Source organism: Argentina silus, assembly GCF_951799395.1.
Source record: "Argentina silus genome assembly, chromosome: X".
In the NCBI taxonomy this organism is placed as follows: Eukaryota; Metazoa; Chordata; class Actinopteri; order Argentiniformes; family Argentinidae; genus Argentina; species Argentina silus.
Window position 1 is genome coordinate 41,703,781 of NC_139653.1, and position 7,148 is coordinate 41,710,928.

General features: G+C 46.0%; 1 long non-coding RNA gene across 1 annotated transcript in view; it reads left to right on the forward strand.

Annotated features, from left to right (window-relative positions):
• The window catches only part of LOC310822840, a 29,978-nt gene that overhangs the window by 22,399 nt on the left and 431 nt on the right, over nucleotides 1-7,148 (forward strand). Inside the window, exon 2 of the long non-coding RNA XR_014554905.1 lies at nucleotides 6,199-7,148. This exon is cut by the window's right edge and continues 431 nt beyond it. This is a non-coding gene — a long non-coding RNA (uncharacterized lncRNA). The remainder of the gene's footprint in view (nucleotides 1-6,198) is intronic.

Below are 7,148 nucleotides of genomic sequence, written 5' to 3' on the forward strand. Positions count from 1 at the left end.
AAATCTCTACCATTTGCATATGGCCCCCTTGGTGTTGTATGTCTTAACTGTTGGGAATATGTGCCCCTCTTGTCAAATTGTACACTGGCCATTTCTATCTGTTATAAATGGTTTTAATGGGGATATTGAATTTGATTGGAAATCCACATACTGTAATTTTTCATCATAGTTTAACTCAACCGACAGGGTATTTATAATGAATCAATACAGTATATATAATTAATAATAATAATAATTTTTTAGGATTAGAATAGATTATTTGACAGTATGCTCCATTACTAACGGGTATAATGTAGGAACATCTTGTCTGGATTTGGACATTGTGTCTCTATCCAGTTCTTCACAAGGGTGCAGATATTAGCGTCTCACTTCCTGTAAAGCTGTTTTGTTTACCATCCAAGGTGTTATTTTTAAAGGCCTTTTGCTTACAGCTCATTAGAACAGTTTCTAGGTTTGTTTGGCTGTTATTTGCTCCTCATTCTCTTTGTTTGAGTGTAATACCAACCGAAAAATAATACAGTCTCTAACTTGGTGTGTGAATGACTCACATCTGACCTCAACTGCAGGGACCTTTTGCATTTACTTTATCTATGTCAGCTGAAGCATAATTAAATGTATGCACTCACTGTACTGTAAGTTGCTTTGGATAAAAGTGTCTGCTAAATGGCATACTGTATATGATAAGATATGCTATGATATTATAGTGATTACTGACTGTCTGCATTACTTTAGAAACATTTACTTGGCCTATTTTTTATAATCTTATCTTGGTATGTGCTGTCACTATTCTCTCAAGTCTGGCTTTGTTTGAGTAATTTCCAACAATGGCTTCTCTGTCAAATGCCACTACACACAACCAACTGACTCAGACTACCTGACTCTTTCAAACCCATGTTTCTTCACACCTTATATTCAACCTGTTATTGACCTTAAACAACCCGCCAGTGTGTCTGACTAATACTAATAGCAGTCTGTGGTCTGTATAGACACGGCCATGGAGCTAGTAAGAGTTTCTGTCCTCTCGTTTCAGTGTCTGTTTACGTGTGTGTGAGAGAAAGAGATAGGGGAAGGAGAGGAGAGAAGAGGAGGGGAAGGAGAGGAGAGGAGAGAAGGGGAGTAGAGGACAGGAGAGAGGAGTAAGGAGTGGAGAGGAGAGAAGAGGAGGGGAAGGAGAGGAGAGGAGAGAAGGGGAGTAGAGGACAGGAGAGAGGAGTAAGGAGTGGAGAGGAGAGAAGAGGAGGGGAAGGAGAGGAGAGGAGAGAAGGGGAGTAGAGGACAGGAGAGAGGAGTAAGGAGTGGAGAGGAGAGAAGAGGAGGGGAAGGAGAGGAGAGGAGAGAAGGGGAGTAGAGGACAGGAGAGAGGAGTAAGGAGTGGAGAGGAGAGAAGAGGAGGGGAAGAGAGAGGAGAGGAGAAATGCGTAATGCCAGACTACCAGTCTGCCCTGCAAACCACTGTGGGTAGTCCTAAATACTCTACACCTGTTGATGATAAACTTTGACCTTAATGTATACAGTAGATCACACCTGTCCTCCCCTCCTCCCTCCCTCCCTCCCTCTGTGTGAGATATGCCTGCAAGTTTGGTAAGCCACCTCCTGCCCACGCAAACCCTCTCTGGCCTGGCCTTGACACGCTTGGGACTCAGACAATGTTCAGACAACGCTCAGAGATGGTTAGTAATCATCACGTAAAACAGCACCATACCACATAATGTCTATGCGTCCAGCTTCTGTCCCCCTCCATACCCCCCATCCCCTCCTCTCATCCTCTATAATAGATTCATTTACTTAAGTGAAGCTCATCCATTAAGTGGCCATGATCAATAAGGTGTCATCATCCCTAGCGGAGCGGACAAAGTGCTGGCTGCCATGATCTCTTACCCTGTGTGCTGGTGTCACTCCTGGCCTCCCATTTGTTATCACACACGACAGGCAGGGAGAGAGGATGCATAACAACAAAGCAGCTTAGCCCCAGCCCCAGCCCCAGCCTCAGCCTCAGCCTCAGCCTCAGCCTCAGCCTCAGCCTCAGCCTCAGCCCCAGCCCCAGCCCCAGCCCCAGCCCCAGCCCCAGCCCCAGCCCCAGCCCCAGCCCCAGCCCCAGCCTCAGCCTCAGCCTCAGCCTCAGCCTCAGCCTCAGCCTCAGCCCCAGCCCCAGCCCCAGCCCCAGCCCCAGCCCCAGCCCCAGCCCCAGCCCCAGCCCCAGCCCCAGCCCCAGCCCCAGCCTCAGCCTCAGCCTCAGCCTCAGCCTCAGCCCCAGCCCCAGCCCCAGCCCCAGCCCCAGCCCCAGCCCCAGCCCCAGCCTCAGCCTCAGCCTCAGCCTCAGCCCCAGCCCCAGCCCCAGCCCCAGCCCCAGCCCCAGCCCCAGCCCCAGCCCCAGCCCCAGCCTCAGCCTCAGCCTCAGCCTCAGCCTCAGCCTCAGCCCCAGCCCCAGCCCCAGCCCCAGCCCCAGCCCCAGCCTCAGCCTCAGCCTCAGCCTCAGCCTCAGCCTCAGCCCCAGCCCCAGCCCCAGCCCCAGCCCCAGCCCCAGCCTCAGCCTCAGCCTCAGCCTCAGCCTCAGCCTCAGCCCCAGCCCCAGCCCCAGCCCCAGCCCCAGCCCCAGCCCCAGCCCCAGCCCCAGCCCCAGCCCCAGCCCCAGCCCCAGCCCCAGCCCCAGCCCCAGCCTCAGCCTCAGCCTCAGCCTCAGCCTCAGCCTCAGCCCCAGCCCCAGCCCCAGCCCCAGCCCCAGCCCCAGCCCCAGCCCCAGCCCCAGCCCCAGCCCCAGCCTCAGCCTCAGCCTCAGCCTCAGCCTCAGCCTCAGCCTCAGCCCCAGCCCCAGCCCCAGCCCCAGCCCCAGCCCCAGCCCCAGCCCCAGCCCCAGCCCCAGCCCCAGCCCCAGCCCCAGCCTCAGCCTCAGCCTCAGCCTCAGCCTCAGCCCCAGCCCCAGCCCCAGCCCCAGCCCCAGCCCCAGCCCCAGCCCCAGCCCCAGCCCCAGCCTCAGCCTCAGCCTCAGCCTCAGCCTCAGCCTCAGCCTCAGCCCCAGCCCCAGCCCCAGCCCCAGCCCCAGCCCCAGCCCCAGCCCCAGCCCCAGCCTCAGCCTCAGCCTCAGCCTCAGCCTCAGCCTCAGCCTCAGCCTCAGCCTCAGTTTGCATTATTTGTTGTTGTTGTAATGATGCTTAAGTAAATTAAGTTACGAAATAAAAATGTTCAACTGTAGTTGGATTGAGTATTTAGTTGGTGCCTACAGCTGATATATTGTAGAGTAGACAATGGGGAAAAAGAGAAGAGGGTCTACACCCCAAGTCTGACTAATTGAATAAACTTTTTTATTTTAGTTAAACTAAGTGCTAACTGAAGACAAACTTTACTCTTTTGTCTTCAATATCGCTTCAGAGCTGTGTCTGTTTATTTTTTGTGATAAAGACACAGAGTAGGAGTCATCACAATGCGGTTTGCTGTTATTGTTGTGGGTGGTTTGCGCTTCATTTGATCAGAGATACGCAAAGGATGAGTGAATCACCTTAAAATCTTTCAACCGCCTGTCTTTCTCCTGTGCTTTCATATATTAAGTTTACCTAAGTTCAGGCAAAACACTTTAAGTTGAACGGCGCAGCTGTCTGTCAGGTGATGGACAGCTGATTCACGCGTATGCAAAACATGTCTCAGGAACAAGGCTTAAAAGAGCAGAGTATGCAACACTCCACCATGGTTAAACAGTGTAACGCCACTAGCTATATAGAGCGGAGCCATTCAATTACGCCAACCATAATTGTATTACCATTTTCATTAACCATGATTAAACCGACGTAAGTGTCCTGACTGGAATTATTATAGTATATAGCTACTGCAGGCTATGTTTATACATCTAAGCAAAAATGTATTGTAATCTTGGTCGTACTCAAATAGCCATTGTTATTACTGTATCAATGTATATAAGATCAGATAATGAAGCATATAGTTTCACACTTTGTAGACGATTTTAGACGTATTATTTAAGTAGATTTTCATGATAGGGTATTTTCCAAGTGTTTTTACAGCAGATCTAATGACTTCGGTACCCAGAATCTTATTGTCACCCCAGATTGTGCCCCGGCATTGTGTACTGTGTAGTAGATGAGTGTTAAAAGCAAGTCTAACCTGTTAAACTATGCAGTGTATTAAGACAAAGCTCCTAGTCTTCCATCAGTCTGTTAGATAGAGTGTCCAACCAATAAATAATTCAGGACACTTTTCTTGTCCACGGGAAATGTAGTGTTGATGAATGGCTGTCTTTGTTGTTACAAATGCTTCTGTTAGTCACATCCATTTTCTTTTTTCTTTTTTTTTCTTTTTTTTTTAAAACATATAGGTCTCTCTTCCATTCTGGCAGGATGATGAACATTCTTGTGAGAACACTATAGAACCCCCAGACCTCGGCGTTCTAATGCTGACTGTGTGTATAGAGTTGTGGAGAGACGTGTGGGTTATAAATTGAGCTTTTTAATTTATCTGAGACTTTTTAATCATGACGTTGACCTATGATGTGTTTAGGTGGCCTTAGAAATGCATCTTGAGCAGGAGAGTCTGCATCGCTGCTGGGGTGACGTGGCAGGGAGTGAGACTTGTCTGTCTACTGGCGACTAGGACCCTAAGTAATGTTGCTATTTTTCACTTTAGGGCATTTTAATTGTGTCTGTATAGGACTGGACAACATTGCTGGTTGCTGCAGCATCTTTCTGAAATTAGACAATGCAGTAAATAAATTGATATGTTTTTAGCCATAAGCATCTGTATATACCTGGGTTCCTGAGGTTTATTTATCTAGCACATTCTATTCTAATACCTGGTGATTAGCCATCTCAGGTTTCCTCCCCATAGTCCCTGCCTACGGCCTTGTATAGGTTCCTATCGGCTTAGTCATGGTCAGCAATGACGGTTGTGTTCAGGCGTCACCACCCAACCACAGACTGTCCTTTGACCAGTGTGTCAAACAAAGTCTAACTACTGTAACACAAAGAATAGAAGATTCTCATTGGAATAAGAGTTCATGTGTATTTAAAAAAAAATACTGTTCTTAGTTAAAATCATAGCTTGAATTTCCTTTGTTTTCTTTGATGCTATACTGTACATTCTCCCATAGCCTATTGAGAAGAAAGACTGAAATGAAATCAAAACATCGTCCTAATTGCCCTTGAAAGGAGAGACAGCATTCTCCTCTTTTCCTAAATTAATTTTTATATTTAGTTATTTTAGTCTAACTGTTATTTTTTGTCATGCCTTTGTTTACAAGTGTTTACAATAGCTGTCAGGAGCGTTGGTGAGAGAGACTGGTGCTTGGGGGAAAGAAATAAGCACCCTGTGATTTATAAGCAAAGGGAAAAGGCAGAGGAAGAGGTTTTGCGGATCATAAAATACATGAGACATGACACATTAGCTTGAAATTCTCTTTATATACATATATATATACAAAATGACCACACCCACTGAAGAAGGCTTTGGCCAAAACTTCTGTTGTGTGCACCTGTTCCTCTGCTGCTGCATGCTTAAAAATCATATTTTTTTCATCACACACACACACACACACACACACACACACACACACACACACACACACACACACACACACACACACACACACACACACACACACACATATTGTACATCCCCAAGGAGGTCAGAGCCCGTGTAACAACATGTTACACTGTTGCAACCTGATAAGGCCTAACGACAGTGTTATTACACATGTAACAACATGTTACACTGTTGCAACCTGATAAGGCCTAACGACAGGGTTATTACACATGTAACAACATGTTACACTGTTGCAACCTGATAAGGCCTAACGACAGTGTTATTACACAAGTATAGGTAAATAATTAAAATAAATTTAATTATATTTGGTCAAGACAAGACATAATCAAAACATTGAGTTATCAATAATAACGTGTAAAAGACAAGTTATATAGGCTACTGTGATACCAAAGGTTGCTTTACTTTGTTTATTTATTTTCCCTGGAGACACCATATTTGTTATCTATTTACAATCAACTCCTGATAGCCATAATGGCTTTGGACTGTTTTAACAACATGCACTGCACCAGAGCAATTGTATATGATGTAACTGAAATGGGACTGGAAAACTGCCACGAACTGAAAATAAGTATGCACTGTACTTATCTGATGTGCACTAATCAGGAGTAGACTCTCTGTCCTTAAACAACCCTCTCTCTGTTCCTCCCAATTTAGATACTGTTGAGACGGACGTTTCGTGAGGTGAGACGGAGGTGAGATGACCTCATGAGAACTCTGGAGACGTCTCAGTTCAACCACAGGATTAAAGGTTACCTTCAATATACATCAACTACTGTGCCTTGACAGGTGGGAGCCATGCTGCAGTGTTTGACACAACTGTATTCGGTTTGTGCCACGTTTTATATTTTCAGACTATGTTATTAAAAAAATATACTGTAATGGAAAACCTTGATTTGATATAAGGATATGATATCAGTCACTCACAAAAGCATTTTGATTTAGACAGATATTCTATTGAAAGGAATTCTTGCATGCCTCTTTCATTCTAGAATCGTTGTTCATGTACATGTCTTTTTGTAAAATGTTAAATATAATCACTGCCTTTCATATGTCTTTACCCTATGTAATATGATGTACTGTAACTTGTCTCTGTCTGTGTTGTGTTGTGTTGTGTTGTGTTGTGTTGTGTTGTGTTGTGTTGTGTTGTGTTGTGCTGTGCTGTGCTGGGTTGTGTTGTGTTGTGTTGTGTTGTGTTGTGTTGTGCTGGGTTGTGTTGTGTTGTGTTGTGTTGTGTTGTGTTGTGTTGTGTTGTGTTGTGTTGTGTTGTGTTGTGTTGTGTTGTGTTGTGCTGGGTTGTGTTGTGTTGTGTTGTGTTGTGTTGTGTTGTGTTGTGTTGTGTTGTGTTGTGTTGTGTTGTGTTGTGTTGTGTTGTGCTGGGTTGTGCTGGGTTGTGTTAGGCTGCCATGTGGCCCTCTCCATACCTCATCCTCTAAGTTCCTGAGTCTCTGGGGATTGTGTCAATTAGCTCCACGTGTTCTATCTCAGCCCTTCTAGAACACCTGAGGTTCCATGCTTCTCATTGCTACAGCAAAGACAAGGGTTTAGACAGAGATTGTATATACTAGTGATATTTAAAGAGGCTTTGGTTTAGATCTGTTCTATCT